General features: G+C 48.4%; 1 non-coding gene across 1 annotated transcript; it reads right to left on the reverse strand.

Annotated features, from left to right (window-relative positions):
• Positions 1-8,555: 8,555 nt before the first annotated feature.
• TRNAA-CGC (transfer RNA alanine (anticodon CGC)) lies at positions 8,556-8,631 on the reverse strand. The gene has a single exon. It is a non-coding gene; the product is annotated as a tRNA-Ala (tRNA).
• Between the last annotated feature and the right edge of the window lie 13,351 nt (positions 8,632-21,982).

A 21,982-nucleotide genomic window follows, 5' to 3' on the forward strand; every position in this document is an offset into this window, starting at 1 on the left:
GCCCCGGCTCCCCCCGCAGGCAAGACCCCCACCCCTACCCCCACCCCCACCTCCCCTCGTCCGCCCCCAGCGCCCTCCCTTGCAGGCCTTTGCTCCCCTCCCCTTCCCCCGCTTCTCCCTCCCCTAGGTCTTCTCCCTCCCCCAACTCCCGCCCCTTCCCTGGCCCTCTCTACCCGCGGCTCAATCCTCGCCCTCCCCCACCTCCCCCCGCCCCGCCCCCACCTCCCCTAGGCTTGCCAGCCCCTCCTCTCAACTCTCCCAGCCTGGCCCCGCCCCTCTCCCTCCCGGAGCTCTAAAATAAATTAGCCACCGAGAGGGGAAAAGAGCAAATGACCCTTGGTGTGGATAATGTCCATGGGCCACTCTCAGATCTGCCCTTTCTGCCTGGCCGTCCGGACGGAAAAATGGGGTGCGGTTGGGAGCTGTCCGCCGAGGGGGAGGCTGGTATTGAGCAGCGGGGCGTGGAGCGTGTCTGCTAGGTATGAGCGGCTTCCTGGGTCGTAGGGCAAAGGGGAAGGCAGCAGGCCGGGCCTGCCCTGGCCGCTAGCTTCCCCGACGCCCTCTCCCAGGACTGTCTCTGTCCCTTGGCCAAAGCCTTGTTGACTCACGCTTTCATCCCCAGCCCCCAGGTGAACTAAGCACCTACTAGTACCACACTCAGGTTGTACCAGTCCAGGATGCAGAGGGCTAGACACACACAGCCAGGCAAGTACACCGCTTTGCATAATGCCATTCAGAGCTGATGGATGCAGGGGCAGAGTGTTGAGATCTGGAGGTGGGAAGCCAAGGGTGGGATGTGACTTATAAACAGGCTTCACTGGAGGGCTACCCCAAAAGGCTGCATTCCCACTAGGCCAAGTAGGCTGAATGGTAGAAGGCAAAGATGGAGAATGAATCCTAGACCTGTGATCTGCTTAGAGGTGTCCAAAAGCATTCATTGATTGGTGCATTCTTTTCAATAGATATATATTGAGCATTTACTCTGTGCCAAGCATTGGGCTTGGTGCTCGAGACACACTACAGGGTCCCAAAGGCATATTTCTATGCTCTCATAGGCGCCCGGTTCCACAGTAGACAGAATTCTACGTCATAGACACAGGCTTCAGAAGTGATCCAACCAGGAAAAGAAGGATGCAGGGAAAGGGACCCACAGCAGAACACATTTTGCCCCAGGAGGTTGTAGGAGATGGAACTGCTCTTAGGTTGGAGAGTCCAGATAGATTTCCGGGAAGAGATGTTGAGCACCCAGAGTGTCTCAAGACCATCTGTGTTCCCACCCAAGGGCAGTGCTTGAGGATGCTCTCTTCCGGGGTGTTTTTCTCCTTTTCTGTGCTGTTCAGCCTAAGTACCAGTAGGACAAGTTGGCCCCTGCACCACTTGCCACCAGCCTGCAGGGTAGCACTCTTGTACTCTCTGTTTCAAAATTTTCAAAACACTTCCTTTGGGAATTCTGTGTTCTGACCTCTCAGGGCACCTCCTGAGGCACCACTCAGAGAAAAGGAAGGGGGAGGCCCTCAATAGCTCCCAGGTTTTTCCCAACCCAAATGTGGAAACAAGACCAGCACCCAAGCAGTTTCTAGAACTTGCCAAGTTCAGGATCTCCACCCCCAGGAGCACACCCTGGCAAAGAGAAAGTATATATCAAGGCTCAGAATGCTAGGGCAGCCCTTGGCTTCAGAATTAGGAAGGCAGGAGGAAATGGGATAGCCACCACTTGAGGAGAGCTGACCCCCTGCTGAAGGGACAGTCCCAGGATAACAGAGGTAGAAAAACCTCATTGAGTATTTCTTACTGATTGGACAGCTGAGACCCAGAGAGACGTGACACGCGTTGAGTCACACAGCAAAGATCTAGAATGCACTATATTCTTTCTACCCCACTAGTGAGGTTCCCCAACAGTCAGAGGCAGGAATTAAGGGAGAGACCAATGTCCACATGAACTGAGTGACCTCAACCACCAGGACTAGCACCAGGAAATCAAAGTTGGCATCGCCAGGGCATTGTGGCTGGGGTCACTGGAGCCAGAGCAGGGGTGGGTGACAGGAGTGAGGATGGAGGAAAGAACTGATCATGTGTTTCCTTGCTGCCGAGGTCCAGTTCTCCTTCATTCCCTGGGAGCCTGGAAGAAGAGGATCTACTAGGGCTGGTAGGAAGTCCTTCCCGGTGAGAGAATGATGCGCCAGTATGCTGAGGAGGTTTTTGCTGGATGCCATGAGGGAAGGTTCAGCATCTTGGAGGTGCTGAATTGTTTCTGATGGATAAACTGGCATGGGTCACAGTAAGAGGTTTCATTAGCAGGTAGGGGTTAGGTTGGTCTCTTCACACTTCAGCCCCCTATCCTGCATCAGTACTCAGGCAATGAAGCATGACCCCCCCTCTGCAAGCTCATTAAAGTCTCATTAATACATCATCCAGCCTCCTGGGCTGACCCTCCATCCTGACAAATGGCCCTTCATCATGTCTCTCCCTCTGCCCTCCTGAGCTGGGCCTTGGGGATCTGTTCCCTGAGGACTCCCTGCTGACCTTCCTCTGGCTGTCTCCAGTCAATGGAACTGTGCCTTGAGATCCTCCTGCTAAGAACATGCTAGTCAAGGGGTCTTGTAATCATCCTGTAGGAGGTCAAGTGCCCAGCAATGTATTGGATAGTAATGGTATTGATGGCAGCAGTGTATGGCTTCAGTAGAGGGCCCTTCATTCTTTCCTAGCCCTTTTGCTGCTATCACATCCAAGGTGGGAAATCCTAGCCTCCACCAAGCTCCTAGGGGCTTGGCTGTGGAGCATGTGTATATATGCAGGGGTGTGTGTGTGCATGGTCTTCCTAGTCCAGAGACTTGCAACAGGGCCTTTCTGAAAACATCAAAAAATAGACCAGCTGGCCCAGAGAGAATCAGCATTAAGCGATTCAAAGTTAGAGGGAAGATGTATAAAGCCAGAGAGGGAGGGAGAGGAGCAGATGGGGTGAGGAGGAAGGAAAGACAAGGGCCCTGGGGAAGGATGGGGTGGGGGGAGGAAGGGAGAAGGAAATGGAAGAGAGGAAGAGGAAAGGGCGGGGAGACCTCTCTTTGTGGTCCTCTGTATCAGCCACTTAGGAGTCATTAAGAAGCAGGAAAGGAAGGAAATGTGTCCGGGCTGTGGGACTGGGGTGCATGCCCAGAGGACACCACACCCAGCTGACTGCTACTGCTCCCCACTTTCACTGGGCTCGGGATGCCTTCCCACATTTGGAAGCCTAGGCCATCTCTTCTGGCAGTTTGATCTTCCAGTTCAACCACTTACACTCTTCCTGCCCACGTGCTTATTCCAGCTTGGCCTTCTTTGTGTGCTGTGGCCTGTGTCTGAGTCCAGTCCTCACCCTGCAGCCAGCCACCGGGCTCTTAAGAGCCTCCAAGAGAATTAGAAAAAATGTCCCTTCCTCTGGGCAGATACGGCTCTGTGCCAGACCACACAAGACTTGGGAGGAGAAGCCGGGACTTGCCATCAGTTCCTTTCTCTCCCCTAGGAGCCCAACACTTAGGGACCCTGGTACCCACTCCCAAAATCCTTCCCCTACATCTGACTCTGCTGTTTGGTCTGGGAAAGGAAGCCCCTCCACCCCACCCCCATCCTGCAGCACAGCCTTTGGGCTCGCATGCCAAACTGACCTGTCATCCCACCAAGTCCCTTTATAATACACTCCCACAGAACCTCTCACTAAGCATCCACACCATTTTACTACCTCAAAATCTCTCTTTCCGGAGTATCATTTCTCCTATTCTGCTTAGGCAGCTCCTATTCATCCTTCAGAACCCAACTCATGCTCACTTCTGTAAAGCCTTCCCTAACTATCCCTCATCTCCCCCACCCACCACCACAGAACTAGTAGTTCCTATCCCTGAGCTCTCCTAATCCTGTTTTTTAGGTTCCTGGCGTTGAGTTTCCCGAAGGAACCCTTCCCTTCCTATACCCTGTCCAAAGGCAGAAAACTCCACCCAAGCCTGCCACTCTCATGCTAGCTCAGATGGAACCCCACTGGGCTTCTCCCAGGCCTTAAACCTTACAGACCCAGAACAGACTTCGGAACTGGGAATCCAAGTGGCCCCGACGTCTCCCCATTCCCCTCTCTGCCCTCACTGCGGCTCAGCCTGATATGAGATTCCCAGCACATCTGGTTGTACTTAAATCATCCAGCACCCAACTGCCCAAACATGTTCCTCACTTATCTCCCCTCGGCCCAGCTTCCTCCCCTTCCTAAACTAGTCTCCAGTTGACTTCCCTGATTGGCCAGCCTCAGTATCCAAAGCCCACCCTTGAACCTGATCCTCTCTGTGTCTGGTCTGGGAGGGTGTGTGCTCAGCATGGCTCAGTGTATGGAACCCCATCCTTTCCAAGCATTGGTCCTGAAAGGAAATCCCCCAGGTAGGGAGGAGAGATGACCAAGGGCCTCTGCTCTCCTTGGCTTCCAGGGTGGATGCCTCCAGTTACTAGTGTGATCGTGGAAAGGGTGAGTGTTCCTTCCTTTTTAAAGCTTTAATTTAGATCCAGACATAGCTGTTCCCTTGACAAATCTTACTGTTGGCCATTTTCTGAAAGGTTTTGCTAATATTAAAGCAAATAAGACGGGAATAAATACAGAGAACACAGTAAGTATAAAAAGACACAGCCTACAAAGAACAGGTCTGTGAATCTATCATAACCTCCTCCTTCACCAGGGATCCAAGTTTAAATATTCATTTGTTCATTCATTCAATAGTATGTACTGGTGCCTAAGCGTACTGAGTCCTAGGGGTAGAGATTTGAATAAGACCTTAGTGCTTCCTAGAGAAATCTGTGGTCAGTGGAGGAGAGAGACAGGTGGATGAACAAATATAAGACACTGTGACAGGCATAAGTGAAAAAGCAGTAGAGTACAGTGATCAGAGACCCTTTCTTGAATCCTGGCTCCCCCCCCACTTTCCTGCTGCTGCCAGGGTGGGAATAGGAGGTGGCATTTAACCTGCTGGAGTCTGTCCCCTCACCTGTGAAAGGGAGATAATGTGACCTGATAGGGTCGTGGTGGGATTCACATAAGATAATGTGTGTGGAAGCACTGGGAAGTTCTGAGCTGCCGCCATTGTTATTAGGCTTGAACATTGTCTGCCTGGTGTTCATTGCTCATTTTTCTGATGTTGTCTCTGCCTACGCTCTGAGGGCAGCTGCCATGCTATAGAAACTTCTCCTGTGGGTGACACTGAGCCCAGGCTGCAGGCAGTTAGCATCCATACCCACATGTACTTTTTATCACACAAGGAAGACACCCTAATCCCACCACCCAGCAATAACCACTGGTAAGGCTTTGGAGAAGGCCAGATATTATTCTAGATAATAATATATAAAGAGAGAGCTCTCTACACTATTCTGTAGACAAAGATTTTTTAATATATTTTTTCTGTCCATAAGTACATTTATACCACATAATTCTTGACTACAGCTTCATATTCCATCATATGGACATGCATGAATCCATCTGTTTCCTTTGCCAATTTTCAGAAATAAAATCTTGATGAACAGACTTGTAATATTCATTTTGTTGCATGTGTCTTATTATGATAAGTTTGTAGTAATAAAATACTAGAATTCATATTTTTAGCTTTGAGAAACCCTGAAAAATGCTCAGAAGGCCTGGCTGGTGAAGGCCAGGAGGGGCCCTGGGTGGAGAGCACAAAGCCAGCTTGTCTGTTTGTCTGGGACACGAAGGAGGCCCCACCTCTTAGGGCTGCTGGCCGAACATTCCTCCCAGGACAATGGCTGCCTCGGAATCCTGAGAATGAAGGAGGCTGGGTGGCTTCCCAAGTCCATGCCCTTCCACCCCCACCAAGTTCCGAAATGAAGAAAGTGGCACTTACTTTGTAGGCAGAGTCGGGAGGGACGGTGCATCCAAGCCCACAGCCCTCTCCCTCCTGCCCGCTCCGTCTACCAACCATAATCACAACCGTGTAAGTCCCAACCAGGCATCCCTTCCCTGTGGTTCTTAGGTGGATCCTACTCTTTCTTTAGGTCCCTGCTTTCTCAACTGTAAAATCAGGAGCTTGGATTCTAAATTTCCCACAGATCTGAAATTCCCTAATGTAGTGGCTAAGACACACATAAACCTTAGAGCCAGACTGCTGGAGTTCAAATCCTGCTTTGCCCTTTTTCCTGTGAATTTAACACTCCCACCTGAGCTTCCCCATTGGTAAAGTGGGTTGATGACAGATGTCCATCTCTTTCTCAGGGGGCTGCCCTAAGGACAGATGAGAGGATGCTCATGGGACAACGGGCTGATTAAACAAAGTCTACAAGTGGTAATCTATGGATGATGATTCACATGTAGCTCTGTTGCTAACCGGATTCTTGCCTGGCTAGTTAGCTCAGTCGTTAGAGCAGGAAACACCAAGATTGTGAGTTTTATCCCAGGTCAGAGCACATACCAGAAGTGACCAATGAATGCACAACTAAGTGGAACAAGAAATGAAAGCTTCCCTCTCTCTGTCTCTCTAAAAAATCAATTTAAAAACAAAACCAAAACAAAACACTCTGATGCTAACTGGATTCTCAACTCCAAATCCCTCTCATATGCCCAGTCTAGATTTTGGCCCCTAGACATTTGCTCAACAATTGGCCATACTTCTGGGAGATGAGGGACAACTGATGTCCCAAGGAAGCCTCTCTCTTGCATGTTTCCATGTCCCCTTGTATGAATTGTAAAGCTGTAGAACTGTAAAGGTTTTGGAGGCAAATACAATTTAAATTCAGAAAGACGTCTGTATCAGGCCACATGCCTTCATTTTTGTTTGGGAAATGCAGGTGTTTCCAATACAGCCAGAAATTTGTGACCAAGGATTCCAGGCTCTTAATAACCCATTGAAGGGTTAGAACTAATGCAAACAATGAACAGTTAAAGTTTCATATATATATATATACACACACACACACACACACACACACACACATATGTATATATATATGTATATACATATATATTTTTAAAGATTTTTATTTATTGATTTTTAGAAACAAGTGGGGGAGAGGAACAGGAAGCAACTCGTAGTTGCTTCTCACATGTGCCTTGACCAGGCAAGTCTGGGGTTTTGAACCAGCGACCTCAGCATTCCAGGTTGATGCTTTAGCCACTGCACCAGCACAGGTTAGTCTCCTATCAATATTTTTGAGCTGTTTGCCACAAACCCATGCCCAACCTCCTATACTCTCCTTCATATACTTGTTTTCTCCTTCTCCTTACTCACCTCTTCCTCAAACCTACTCCTATTTTCCCCCAGATTAAAATCTTTTGCAAGTACCGGAAAACTCCCTTCACAATGGCTTATCCACTAAGGAAAGTGCATGATCATATTTATCCAATTGAAATGTCACTGATGCTAAGAAGCACTATTACTTTATGTATATTAGAAAGAAAAAAAGCACTGTAAATTAACTGACACAAGGATTTCTTATCACTTAGAAATTTTATTTATTTATTTATTTACTTATGACAGAGACAGAGAGAGGGACAGACAGACAAGAAGGGAGAGATGAGAAGCATCAATTCTTTGTTGCAGCACTTAGTTGTTCATTGACTGCTTTCTCATATGTCTGTTGATGGGGGGCGGGCTACAGCAGAGCAAGTTACCCCTTGCTCAAGCCAGCGACTTTGAGGTCGTCTATGATCCCACGCTCAAGCTGGCGGCCCCGCGCTCAAGCTGGTGAGCCCACACTCCAGCCAGATGAGCTCACACTCAAGCTGGTGACCTTGGGGTTTCAAACCTGGGTCCTCCACGTCCCAGTCCGATACTCTATCTACTGTACCATTGCCTGGTCAGGCAGAATTTTTATTTGTTAAAAATCTTTTATAGATCTACATGGAAATATATACATTTTTAAATTTACTTATTGATTTTAGAGAGAGAGGAAGGGAGAGAGAGAGACTGAGACATCAATCTGTTTCTGTATGTGCCATGATCAGAGATCAAACATATAACCTTTGTGTATAGGGACCATGCTCTAACCAACCAAACTATCCAGCCAGGAAAGAAATATATATATATGTATATATTTCAACATATATTACTTTTGCACTTGTGTAACAAGGAAAATATGGGTGGAATAAATTAGTTAAGGTTTTCTTTTAACTTTATTGGATTCAGAGTCTGATTCTCAGAATCACAGTTCAACTTCGAGCTGTCAGTGTCTGTGTTCTTCCACACAGACTCATCGTCTGGGCCATCACGAGTGTTAGCGCTAGAGCATTTTTTTTCTTTTCTTTTTTTGTTTTTTTGTTTTGTATTTTTCTGAGGTTGGACGGGAGGCAGTCAGATAGACTCCCGCATGCGCCCGACCGGGATCCACCTGGCATGCCTACCAGGGGGCGATGCTCTGCCCATCTGGGGCATCACTCTGCCGCAATCAGAGCCATTCTAGCACCTGAGGCAGAGGCCACAGAGCCATCCTCAGCGCCCGGGCCATCTTTGCTCCAATGGAGCCTTGGCTGCGGGAGGGGAAGAGAGAGACAGAGAGGAAGGAGAGGAGGAGGGGTGGAGAAGCAGATGGGCGCTTCTCCTGTGTACCCTGGCTGGGAATCGAACTCAGGACTCCCACATGCGAGGCCGACGCTCTACCACTGAGCCAACCGGCCAGGGCCTACAGCATTTCTTAAAAGACTGCTCTACTAAATTATTTATTGCTGTGGAAAAAGTTACACCAAATCTTAGAAGCTTAAAGCAATAAATGTTTGTTGTCTTATAGTTTCTATGGGTGAGGAATCAGGCAGTGGGTTAGCTGGGCGGTTCTGGCTCAAGGTCTCTTCCGAGCTGGCATTCAGACTGTTAGCTGTGCGGGCTGGGTCAGGAGCAGACATGTGGGGCCGGAGAACCCACTTCCCAGCTCGTTCACATGGCTGTTGGCAAACTTCAGTTCCTAGCTGGCTGCTGCCTTGGTGCCTCAGTTCTTCATCACATGGGCCTCTCTACAAGTGGTCTATCTTCAGGACAGGGCAGCTGGCCTTTCCAACAGCAAGTAACTCAAGAGAGAGAGCACAAGCTAGCATTCAAGACAGAAGCCACAGTCTTTTTAAAAGCTGATATTGGAAGTGACATATGATTTCTGCCCTCTGCTATTGGTCGTTGAAAAAAACCCAGCCCAGAACAAAGTTGAGAAGGGGCTACACGAGGATGTCACTAGCAGGAGATGAGGACCTCTGGGGCCGTTCTGCAGGCTGCCTACCACATCCTTCTAGGCCACTGACAGCCATCCTGGAAGCTTTGATGCTAGCAGGTGACCTTGCCAAAGAGTCAATAAAAGTTTCTAGTTATCAGTCAGGACTCCAAGAGTCCTTACATGGTTTGTGGGCTGAGACATCACAGGGTTGTAGTTATTCTGTCAAGATATCAGGAAAAGTCACCCAGTTTGCACAGGTGCAGGAAGGACAGCTGAGCACAACTGCTGTGCGACAGACAGCAGACTAAGGTGTGTTAATTATAAGATGTACAATGATTTCAGGAACGTTAAAATATGACCAAATGAGCAATTTAGCATGATCAAATATATTTTCATAAGAATGAGAAATGATAGCTTCAGAATTGATCAATTCAGAGGCTCAGCACCTTTGGAGACCCATGTTCCCTCCATCTTCGAATCTAACACCCTCAGCACATCTGCTGTACCTCGGGATGGCTCTCGTCAAGTCACAAAACAGCTATTTCAGTGCCAACCATCCCATGTGGCCCCAACTATTACTCTGAGGTGCCTCCTTTTAAGAGCAAGGAAACTTTTCCCAGAGCCCTCCCCCAAATTTTCTCTCTTGTCTCATTGACCACAAATTGTTACTGCCTGTGTTAGTCAGGATTAGGTTCAGTTACATAGGTTAGCAAAACTCAGAATGATTCAAACAAGACTGAACTTTTTCTTTCTCCTATAAAATAAGTATGAAAATAGTCAGTGCTGATGTGGTAGCTCCACAGTTACAGTCACCGGGGACCCAGGTGACACCCATCTCGTGTGACTTATTCCCAAATTTATCTTTTGTTCCAAAATGGCTGCCAGAGTTCCGACCACCAGATCCATGTTATAGACCAGGGGTCCCCAAACTACGGCCCGCGGGCCGCATGCGGCCCCTTGAGGCCATTTTTTCGGCCCCCACTGCTCTTCTGGAAGGGGCACCTCTTTCATTGGTGGTCAGTGAGAGGAGCATAGTTCCCATTGAAATACTGGTCAGTTTGTTGATTTAAATTTACTTGTTCTTTATTTAAAATATTGTATTTGTTCCCGTTCTGTTTTTTTTTACTTTAAAATAAGATATGTGCAGTGTGCATAAGGATTTGTTCATAGTTTTCTTTATAGTCCAGCCCTCCAACGGTCTGAGGGACAGTGAACTGGCCCCCTGTGTAAAAAGTTTGGGGACCCCTGTTATAGACCATAAAGATCAAAAGCAGAAGGGCAAAGGACTCTTTCTCAACAGAGTTAGCTCCCTTAAGCAATCTTCTTAGTTATTCTATGGAACATTCCCATTTACATCTTTTTGGTCAGAACTTGGTCATATGGACACACCTACCTCCAAAAATACACAGTAAAAATAAACAAGAAAACTAAAAACATTTTTTTTAACAGGGAACTGTAACACCTTAAATAAAATTTGGCTCTTTATTAGGAAGGAATAAGGAATGTAAGGTGGCCACAACCAGTGTCTTCCACTGGCCCTCCTGCCATATTTTTCATGAACTCCGCCCCCTGCTGCAGAGATGAATCTTGATTAGTTTGAGACCACCATGGGAATCCCATTCTGTCTGCCAGTGTTTGGTTTAAGAATGGGCATGTAATATGATTCTAGCTGGTGAAACATGAAGTGATGCTCTTTGGGAGACTTCTGGAAAGATTTCTCAGAGGCCAAAGGAGAAACAGCTTTTCTGGGCCTTTGGATAATGTTATCTACATGTGATGTCTGGAACTGCAGCAACCATCTTATGACATTTAAGAGGACTCAGGGCAGGCACAAGGACAAAGACCAACATGTAACATTATGAGATGGCAAAAAAAGAGAGAAAGAAATATGGTAGAATATTCATAGTACAGAATCTGACTTAATAATAAAAATGAACTAATACACAAAAAAGGGTGAATCTCAAAAACACTTCAGCAAAAAAGCCAGACACAAAAGAGTATATTCAATATGATTCCATTCATAGAAAGGTCTAGAACATGCAAAGCTGAGCTATAGGGGGTAGAAATCAGATCAGTGATTAGAGGTTGACCACATATGAACATGAGCGAGAACTTTCTGGCATGATGTCAGTGATCTATATCTTGATTAGAACAGTGGCTACCAAGTATACATTCGTCAAAACTTACCAAACTGGCCCTGGCTGGTTGGCTCAGTGGTAGAGCGTCGGCCTGGCGTACGGAAGTCCCGGGTTCGATTCCCGGCCAGGGCACACAGGAGAGGTGCCCATCTGCTTCTCCACCCACCCCCCTCCTTCCTCTCTGTCTCTCTCTTCCCCTCCCGCAGCCAAGGCTCCATTGGAGCAAAAGATGGCCTGGGCGCTGGGGATGGCTCCTTGGCCTCTGCCCCAGGCACTAGAGTGGCTCTGGTCGCGACAGAGCGACGCCCTGGATGGGCAGAGCATCACCCCCTGGTGGGCGTGTCGGGTGGATCCCGGTGGGGCGCATGCGGGAGTCTGTCTGACTGTCTCTCCCCGTTTCCAGCTTCAGAAAAATCCAAAACAAAAACAAAAACAAAAAACAAAAAAACTTACCAAACTATACTTTTAAAATTTGCATTCTACCACGTGTAAATTATATTTCAATAAAGTTAATAAAAGATGGATATAAAGAAAAGGGTCTGACCAGGTGGTGGTGCAGTGGATAGAATGTCGGACTGGGATGCAGAGGACCCAGGTTCAAAACCCTGAAGTCATCAGCTTGAGCACGGGTTCATTCAGCTTGAGCACGGGCTCACAACTTGAGCGCAGGGTCGCTGGCTTGAGCGTGGGACCATAGACACGACACTATAGTCACTGACTTGAACCCAAATGTCACTGGCTTGAAGTCCAACATCGCTGGCTTGAGCCCAAGGTTATTGGCTTGAACAAGGTGTCACTTGCTCTGCTGTAGCCCCCTGGTCAAGGTACATATGAGAAAGCAATCAGTGAACAACTAAGGTGCCACAACAAAGAATTGATGCTTCTCATCTCTCTCCCTTCTTGTCTTTCTGTACCTCTCTCTGTCTCTCTCTCTGTTTCTATCACACACAAAAAAAAGAGAGAAAGCGCCCTGGCTGGTTTGCTCAATGGCTTAAGTGTCTGCCTGGCATATGGATGTCCCAGCTTCAATTCCTGGTCAGGGCACACAGGAAAAGCGACCATCTGCTTCTCTCCCCCTCCCTCTCCCGTTCTCTCTCTCTTCCCTCCTGCAGTCAGTGGCTCAATTGATTCAAGCATTGGCCTGGGCACTGAGGATAGCTCACTGGAATATCAGGCTCAGGTGCTAAAAATAGCTTGGTTGATTTGAGTATGAGCATTGGCCCAAAATGGGGTTTCTGGGTGGGTTGTGGGAGTTTATCTCACTATCTCCCCTCTTCTCACTTAATAAAAAAAAAGAAAAGAAAAGAGAGAAAGAAACCCTGGCAGAATGTCTCAGTTGGTTAGAGCATCATCCAAATATGCCAAGATTTCAGGTTCCATCCCTGGTCAGGGCACATGCAAGTTTATGAATGCATAAACAAGTAAAACAAATCAATGTTTCTCTCTCTAAATAAATAAATAAATAATTTTTAAAAGAAAGAAAGAAAGGACTTAGGTTCTTGATAATATTGTTGAGTCACTGAATTAACCAACAGCCTCACCTTGAGATTTCTTGTTTTGTGACACAATAAATAAACAAACACCCTTACTGTTTAGGCCATTTTTAAGTTGAGTCTTCTGTAACTTGAAGCCCAAACCCTCTTGTAAAAAGGGTGGAAAAGCCCCCAGAGGTCAGGAAATAGACCTAGTCTGGGATACATGGGCTTCAAGGAACAGCTGGAAAGAGTAAGAAACCTTGGTCTGGTGGGGTCTGCTCCTCACCCATCATCATAGTGAGCCCAGTACAGCTGGGGGGTTCTTCTCACCTTCTCTGACCTCCCTACCCTCACTTGCTCTCAGGACTTATTCTCAGGCTTCTGGTGACAATTAGCTAAGAGAAAACACAGGAAACTCAGCACCTGGCCCTAGTGAGGATAACCTGGGCCTGAACCATGTGAGGTACAGGGAGAAGAGGGAACAAAATTCAGAAATCTGTAGTAAGTAGATTTCGGGACTATAGATGATTGATGGCACCAAGGACTCAGGTTTGGGTGACAATGTGGATGGGATTGCTTCTTAGATTTTGGCAAAGATTACAGGCAGTATGTTTTTATCACCAGGTAGATACTAGTAGAAGGAGATAAGTAACATGGAAGGAGGAGCAGTTTGGGGGAATAAAAAGAAGAGGATAAGCTGGGTTTGAGGTGCCTGTGAGCAGTGTAAAGTGGTGGACAGGAGCAAGGGTTCTGCCACCAACTAGTTCTGCAATATGGGCAAGTTACCACCTCTCTCACAGGCTCAGTGTCCTCATCTGTAAAACAGAATTTCTAAGAATACTTACCTCATTATTTGCTGTAAAGACTGAATGAAACAAAGTATTCAATGTGTTTAGCATAGTGCCTGGCACATAGTCGATGCCCATTAAGTCTTGATAATTTTGATCATCCGGTCTCATCTGCCTAGACAGGAAGCCTCGTGCTGGACTACTTCTGCTACAGTTCTAAGGATAGATGACATGCGTCGCAAGATCACACTTCGGCTTCTCCTGCCTCAAGCAGGATGTTCCCCTACAGAAAATTTCCTCTTCTTTTTCTTTGACCTGGTTCCTCCCTTCCTTCTAGTCTTGACTCTTTCCTCCCTCTTCAGGAAGCCTTCCTTGACTAATGCCTCCTCCTTCCCTGCCAACCTCTCCACAAGCCTTCCTGGAGGGGTTGGCCTCTTAACCAGAGCTCTATCCACTCCCTTCTATTGCCCACCCCTCAATCAGGACCACTCCAATTCAGATATGATCTGGACCCAAGAGGACGCTTGCCCAGGAGGGGAAGGGTGCCTAATCTAAACCACATCCGCACGAGAGCTCAGAAAGGGATGGGGGGCTGGTGAGGAGACCACCAGCTAGAATGGCTGCAGACAGGCCAGTTAAATCCTTGACCTATGATTTAAGGGGCAGGGCATAGTTCAATAAAGCACTCCAGGCTGAGTCCCAGCTCATTCACACATGATGGGCATCTGTGTCAGGGGGCTGGAAGGGAGGAGGGCCATTTTCCCCAAGATCCCCTTGCAGTCATTCCCAGTGCTTAAGGCATATTTCAGAGCACCCACAAGCCCTATCAGTATCAGTGCAGAACCCCTCTCTGAGAAGTGAACTGGGAAAGTGGGAGCGGGGAGGGAGGGAGGTAGATCAGGGAAACGGGAGAGCCATGGGACCCATGGAATCACAGTTCAAGGCAGATTCATAGGCTCAATACGGCTCCTGTCCTTACTATCACAGAGCCTTTTGTTAGATCCTCAGACTCAGCAGCTTTGCCAGGAGTTCCCAGGTCCTCTAGTCTCTGCTCCCCTCCTCCTCCCTTGGAATTTCCTCCCAACTGAGCCCTACTGGGATTTGGGGGGGGGGGTTTAAACAGCAGGAGTGATGGATGGAATCCCATGTGCCAAACCTGCAGAGATTTCCCTAGCCATAAATGCCAGTCGGGCCCAGCTTTTAGCCAGACGCCCACCTCCACCTACCCTGGGTCTCCCCACCCGCCAGCGCCCGGATTTGCCCACTGGCAATGCTATGCTAATGAGATGCAAAACAAGGCGAGACAGCTGTTGGGACAGGCTAACGCAGGAGACTTTGCCCACCTAATCCAGGGCCTCATGCCTGCCTAGTCCCCACCCATAAATCAGTTGGGTCAGCACTTATGGCTCCTGACTAATTGCCTCAACTCGGCTGGCTCCTCCGGGCTCAGGTCGCCCGCATTAAAATTCAATCAGGCCTAGAGCTGAGCAATTAAATATTCATTGGGAGAGTTTCCCGAAACCAGGCTGGGGGATGGGGGTAGATTAGGGTGGAAGAACAATCTCAATCCCTAGGATCCCCAGCTCCAGGAGAGGCCTTTCTACCGCTTTCTCCCATCTCCAACTACTGCTGCCTGATTTCCATTCTGCTGGGCCTGATATCTCTCTGGAAGTCCCTAAACCCTCTCTAGAGACTTCTGGGAGATTGGCCTACCCTGAAAAAGGAATGAGTGTCAAACTATGCCAAAGGACTGCCCTAATTCTCCATCCTGTATCCCCTCTATGCCTGGTCACCTCACCTCTCAGACCCCTTACCCAGTGACCACTGTGGGCCCTTATCAATGCTGGAACCCTAGGTCCCACCAGAAGTGGGATAGCTCCAGGGCACAGATGGTTTCATTCTCAGCAGAGGCCAGGAGAGACCCCTAGGTCCCTGGCTCTGCTGCCTTTGCCCGGGGCTTTCTTGGGATTTCACTGACCATCTTTACCATGGTTTGAGAGAGCTTCAGGCTGGGCAGCATGGTTTTGTTGTTGTTGTTGTTGTTGTTCTTTGGTATTTTTCCCAAGTTGGAAACGGGGAGGCAGTGAGACAGACCCCCCATGCACCCCCAACTGGGATCCACCCGGCATGCCCACCAGGGGGCGATGCTCTGCCGCAATCAGAGCTATTCTAGGGCCAGAGACAGAGGCCACAGAGCCATCCTCAGCGCCCAGGCAAACTTTGCTCCAGTGGAGCCTTGGCTGCGGGAGGGGAAGAGAAAGACAGAGAGGAAGGAGAGGGGGAGGGGTGGAGAAGCAGATGGGTGCTTTTCCTGTGTGCCCTGGCCGGGAATTGAACCCGGTACTACTGTACGCCAGGCGGACGCTCTACCACTGAGCCGACCGGCCAGGGCCAGCATGGATTTTGTGTTAGAAGAGAAGAGGGGGCTCTGTGCAGTCCTCCTCTCCTCTCCCCTTCCCCCAGGAATGCAGCCTGTCCATGCTCCTGGGCCCAGGGCCTGATGCTAAGCAGGCTACCTGGAATTCTCAAGGAGGGTACCCAAGGGGAGGGGGCTGGACCTGAGGGCCTAGAGGGGGCCATTGCGAGTATCCAGAACGTAAACAGGAAACACACACCCCATACACACATATATACACAGTATAGTTGGAAGGTTATTAAGAGAGTTTAATGGGTGGCATGACTCAAAGGCTGGAGTGAGCCCCTCAAATAAGGACTGGAAGTATTTTTAGGTCCTCCATGTTGTATCAAAACATTTTATGACTAACCTCAGTCCTTGGGCTAAGAGGTGTTTGAGTTAAAGGGAAGAGAAAGCACCAAGAAATTGCTAGGAGAGACCTGTTTTCCTCCCCAGTTTTTATAGTGAATTCCCAGGAGCAAACTACCTGCTCACAGGGCTCTTTTCCTGCCCTTTGGACTATTCCCTGCTCTGGAGCCTGAGGTCCTGCAGGAAATGAACCCTGTGAGGCATCAGGGTGGGTAGGACGGCCAGGGCCATGGAGTACCCTATAAATACTGCAGGGGAGAGATGAGCTGAGGGCACCAGTTTCTGTAAGCCAGAAGCAGCTCAGGGCTCCAAGAGGGGTGTGAAGTTCAAGAGAAACTGTATGAGGGAACACTGGAAAGGACTTCTTATTCTGTTATTCTGAGAGTATCAACTCTTGGTCCAGCAGGAAGCCTAGAATTTTTGCCAGAGAACCCCATACTCCCCCAGGGCTTAGCTGCTATCCTAGCAGGAAATGGGGGGCCCACCAGAAGCACCCCTTCTCTAGGAATCAGACAGGCCCCAGACCTGGGTACAGGGCAGTATGTGTCTGGCAGCGATTAGCAGGGGAGCTGGGGCTGGGAGGCCTTGGGCTTCAAAGGGTCAGGAGTGACCTGAGCCAAGTGTCCAGATTCCAAAGCCAGCCATCACAGGCAGTCCAGGACTCCAGCTCACCCACGTGTGGTTCCCATTAGGGCTGGCTGGGGTCTTCCTGAAGGCCGAGCGGATTCCTGAGCCCCTCCTCCAGTGGCCCTCCCTCTTCCGGGCTGTTTGAAATGTCTTACTCAGTTTCTAGGGGTGGCCTGCCAGAATGCAACCTTAGGGATTTACAGGGGCATCCCACTCCACAGGGCCTCCCCCCACTCAATGATGTGTTTGCATTCCCTTAAAGGGGGCAAAAAGATAGGGGACAAACTTCCAACCCCGCAGGGAAGGCTCATCCCTGAAGACCCCTACACTCGGGCCTGGGAGCTTTCCCTCCTCTCTGGGTCAGCTGCCTACCTCGGTTCAGGCCTCAGTCCCCTTAGCCTGAATGCTGGCAGCTGTCCCCATGGAGGCCATTCCTCCATACTGTCCCTAAGTGGATAGCCTAAAACCCAGGCCTATTTTTCAGATTATTTCCCTCCTTGCAAAATTTTCAATAGCTTTTAAGTAATTGGGCAGCACTTGCTGTGTGTGTCCCCAGAGATGTTTGTGCTGTGTGTGTGCTTTGGGCACACTCACCTTTACAGTTTTAAAAAATAGTTGTCAGCATTTAAAAACCAGGAGGTAACCCATAAAAACCTACATTTCTAATTTTCCTTGAAAATATCTGACAACAGTAAGCTCACATGCCTGCATGGCAGCGGCTGGCTGGAGCGAAGTAATTATTCGGCCTCCAGAAGGGATTTGTGGGGCTTACATGTGCGCTGCAGTCCCCACCAACTCCTACTATCTCCCAGGTATGAGGCACAGATAAGCAAACGGCCTTCTCAGCACTGGTCTGGCACTGACCCCTTATCTTACTTCCAGTCAGCTTCACTCCTTCCATCTGTGTGTGTTCCTGTCTGTTCCTGCCTCTCTGTCCTCACTTGCTACAACAAACCCTTGCTCTGCCATATGCGTCACTTCAGACACCCACTTTCTTACCCCAGACAACTTCTCCTCTCCAACACTCTTGCTCCAGGCGCAGGAAACTTCTCACTCTCCCCCAGACATGTCTTACTTTCAAGTTCCCAAGTCCTCTCCACACTTCTTCTTCCCAGATCACCACATCTTCTCTGGTGCCTCTGGTGAGCTTCTATTTCTCTTTCAAGACCCAGCTCAGAAACCATTGCCCTTTTTCCCCAGAAAGTGTCCCCTCAGGTGTCCAATGGTCCCTGTTGTGGACCGTAAATGGTAAAAAGCCATTGTAGATAGATTTGAGGCTTAGCAAAAGGCTAAATTCTCCCCCCTTCACCTCCATATTGGCTATGATGCTGAGTATTTGTATCCACTTCACTTGCTTCCTTGAGTTGCTGGAAACAATTTACATGCCCTTCCTCTGACTCTTTGTTTGTTTCAGATGTTGGTAGATTTCACTAATGCATCCTGTTTATTCCTTGGGAGGGGTTCCTGTTTTAGCCTTGGATGTGTAACTTTGTATCAAGGACTTCCTTGATTTGCATATGGCTATATAATAAAGCAAACTGGGGCTATGGGGCACCGGGATATTGCCATTGACATTTGAAGAGGTCTCCCGGTCCCATTTTTTCTTGATGAGTATGTTTCCTTAATTCCACAACGTTATTAGGAGCCCTGCTGGTCCGCGGCAGGTCCCTATGATTCTGATGGTCTCACACTGTGTGTCCCCTCCTTGCAGTGAGAGTCCTCTACAGCTGGCTGACAGCAGGCCTGCTTGGCCTCCCTAGGGTTCATCTGTGTTGAGGAATCCAGCTACCAGTTGGGGTGGATGGTTGGATGAGGGAATTGTAATTCAGCCAACCCTGGAGCTGGCCTCTGTGGCAAACACAGGTTTGCTGAAGTTGGCAGTTTGCAGGAGGGGGAGGCAGCAGGCGTTGTGTGTCACAGGAGAGGTCCCGGGACCTAGGTAGGAAGGACATCTCCGTCACCAACAGACCTTGGCCTGAGGAGCTGGTGGGTCCAGGGCTTGGTTTAACTGGGAACCTAATCTTCTTAGGATCAGCTGTGCTTCTGTACCAGGGGCATTGATCAGAACTCTGGCAGTGGGTGTGAAGATGTGTAAGTGTCTGGGGGAGTAGCTCCCTACCCAAGGCAGTGGGGTACTCTCTTATGCCCTATAAACTCTCCCAATGCCCCAGTGCTTTCTCCCTCACCTCCTAAAGCTGATGTTGCAGAGACCCTGGCCTAGGAGACAGCCTTGAAACCAGCAATGTTGCTCCCTTGCCTCCTGTCCCTAGGTCACTCTCCCTCTTTCTCAGTAGTAAGGTGACCAACTGTTGTACAATGAAAAGGACAAAAATAAATTGAAGAAAACAATATTGTAAATAAAAGAAAATTTTTATTAATTGCAACAATAATACACTATAATATGATAAATGCATAATAAAACATTTTTAATATTTTTTATAATTATGCTTACATGCCTATTAATTTTTAATAATTGTAAGAAAAATACTCATTTAGTAAAACTAAATATCAATCAAAACCACTAATTTGGAGTGATATTTGGGTGTATTTATCACTTTCTAATTAAAAAACATCTGTTTTATGCAACTATTTAATCAAAATGCATTATTAATAGATATGGTTTGAGGTTAGATTTCCACTTTAAAACTCAAATTTCGGGAAAATACTTGTAAATAAAATTGTATGTATTTGGAAATTATTAAATAAACAATGAATTAATAAAACGTGAATTGTGCTTACCTGTCTATGATTGAATATTCACTGAGAGAAATAATTGTGAGTCTACAATGTCATATGTGCCATCTCATGTTTCAGTAAGAAGTGCACAAAGCCATTTGCGCGCTCTGTATATCACGTGCTCTCTCAAGGTCTCCCCTGTGGAGCGCATGCCTCTCATAACCATGTCTCCCTGCACTGTACTGATGCACTGTACTGATGCACTGTACTGATCCTTGACGAATCGTCATGTCAAATACAAATACGCCCCATCACACTCAATGGATCTACTCTGCATGGATAGAATATGGACATTTACAGATTGTTTCTTCCAATATCGAAAAAGAGGACATGTAGGAGGACACTTTTTGAGGGAGAATGGAACTTACAAAAGAAGGACTGTCCTCCCTAAAGGAGGACGATTGGTGACCTTATCAGTAGAGTCCTTGCTTCCTCTTGGTTCCCAGCAGTCACTGCACCTTCTTCAGGGCCCAATCAACCCCTATCAGCACTCCCCTGTCCCACGAGCTCCCGAAGGCTAGAGACGGGCCTGGTATCGCCAGGATGAGCAACTCGCCCTCCGTGAAACCACTCAAGAAGTAGCCTCTATGGTGTCCTGATATTACAGACCAGTACACAACCCTGAGCGCTTAAAGCAGCTGGGTGGGAATTTCAGCCGGCTATGCCTGAGAGCCATATTGCGTCTCTGGCCGCAGCGCCTCCTCCACACGGGTTCCAGGCTATGGCCTTGGGCTTCCCCCTCCGCTCCCACACACACCAGTCACATCCTCCTGTTCAGAGATCGATGCATCAGTATCCCAAAGCAAGCGTCAACCACCGACCAGCGTCAGCATGTGTGAGTTCAGGAGGGACGGACCCAGGATCTTTCATAAGTCCACTCTTCCAGGAGCAGAATCTGAACATTGAGATTCTTTTAACACTGTGCGACTCCAACTGGGGATCACCTCCGCCCCGCCACAGAAAGGGAGGGGTGACGTTCTCAGGGCTCCCCAACACTCGTCCCAAGGCGAGCTTGCGGGTGACCCCCAGCTAGCATACCCGGGTGCTGGTGGTGCGCATAAGAGGGGTCGTTAGCGCGTCTCAGCCCCTCCCCCAGGCTGAGGTGGAGGGGACGAGGAGGAGGAGGAGGGAGCAGTTGGCAGCAATTACCACTCAGACTCTCGTCCCCAGAGGTAGCCGGAAGCGGGAAGATCAGCTCTTAGGCTTTGGAGGGCCTGAGGGCGGTGGTCTTTGCAGCCCCGCAATTCAGCAGGGGAGGGGGCGCAAGCCTAGGAAAGGACTTCCGTCCTCCAAGAATGGGGCTGAGAGATTCCCTTAGGAAAAGCCACACACCCAGTGGTGGGATTCAACTGGTTCCCACGGGTTTGGCATAACCGACACCTAATTTTTTAAGTTCAGCAAACTGGTTGTTAAAATGGCACTTGTAATCAGGGTTCTCTCTAAGGTGGGTGCCTGGGCAGCTGCCCAATGCAGAAATCACAAATCTACATTCCTTCCTCTTTTTTAATGTTCACCTGCACAACAGTGTATTCTAAGTGCTGATAGTAATGTTCATTCCATCTGTAGGTGAAGAAAATTGCAATGAGGATGCCAATCAAGAAGCAATATGGAAATATCTTAAACAGCAGTTTTATTGTTTTTTGTCAGGTATTATTTAATATTTTTCATTAATATTTTAAAATTCTTAAAATCTAGTTTTGTGTACCTCTTTTATTGTTCTTATTTCAGGATTACGTGCATGATATAATAAACTACCTTTGGGTATATCTTTTTTATATACTTAAAATAGTCATTAGTGCAGAGAACTGGTTGTTAAATAATTTGAATCCCACCACAGCACCCCTCACCCCACCCTGGCCACCCCCTTCCCTGCCTCTGCTCCCCTAGTTGTGTCAGGACCATGAACCAACAAGCTCCTTCATTGCTGTAGGTCTCCAATCCCGAGGATTTTCTGGTTGGGCCAGTGGTCCAGGCTGGAGAGAAGCTGTATGGTTTTACAGGTTTTATCTAAACAAGAGTTAAGAGGAGGGGATGAATGGCGTCTGAAATCTAAGCCTTGGGCCTTGCAGGTGCTGACTCGTTCTGGAGGAAGGCAGGGCACCTTTCTCACAAAGGGCTCAAATGAGCTAGCCTGGACTGCTCCTGCTTTAGCGCTGCTGACTACAGAGAGGGGCTGAGCAAATGGCTGGAGCTGGCCTCTGTGGGTTAGGGGCAAGGCCAAAGAGGCAGGAGGACTCTTGTGGCCCAGGACAGAGACAACTGGACCAACTGGGCTTCCCTGGCTTTTCCTCTCTTCCTAAATTCCTC

Source organism: Saccopteryx bilineata, chromosome 1 (assembly GCF_036850765.1).
Source record: "Saccopteryx bilineata isolate mSacBil1 chromosome 1, mSacBil1_pri_phased_curated, whole genome shotgun sequence".
Taxonomy (NCBI): domain Eukaryota; kingdom Metazoa; phylum Chordata; class Mammalia; order Chiroptera; family Emballonuridae; genus Saccopteryx; species Saccopteryx bilineata.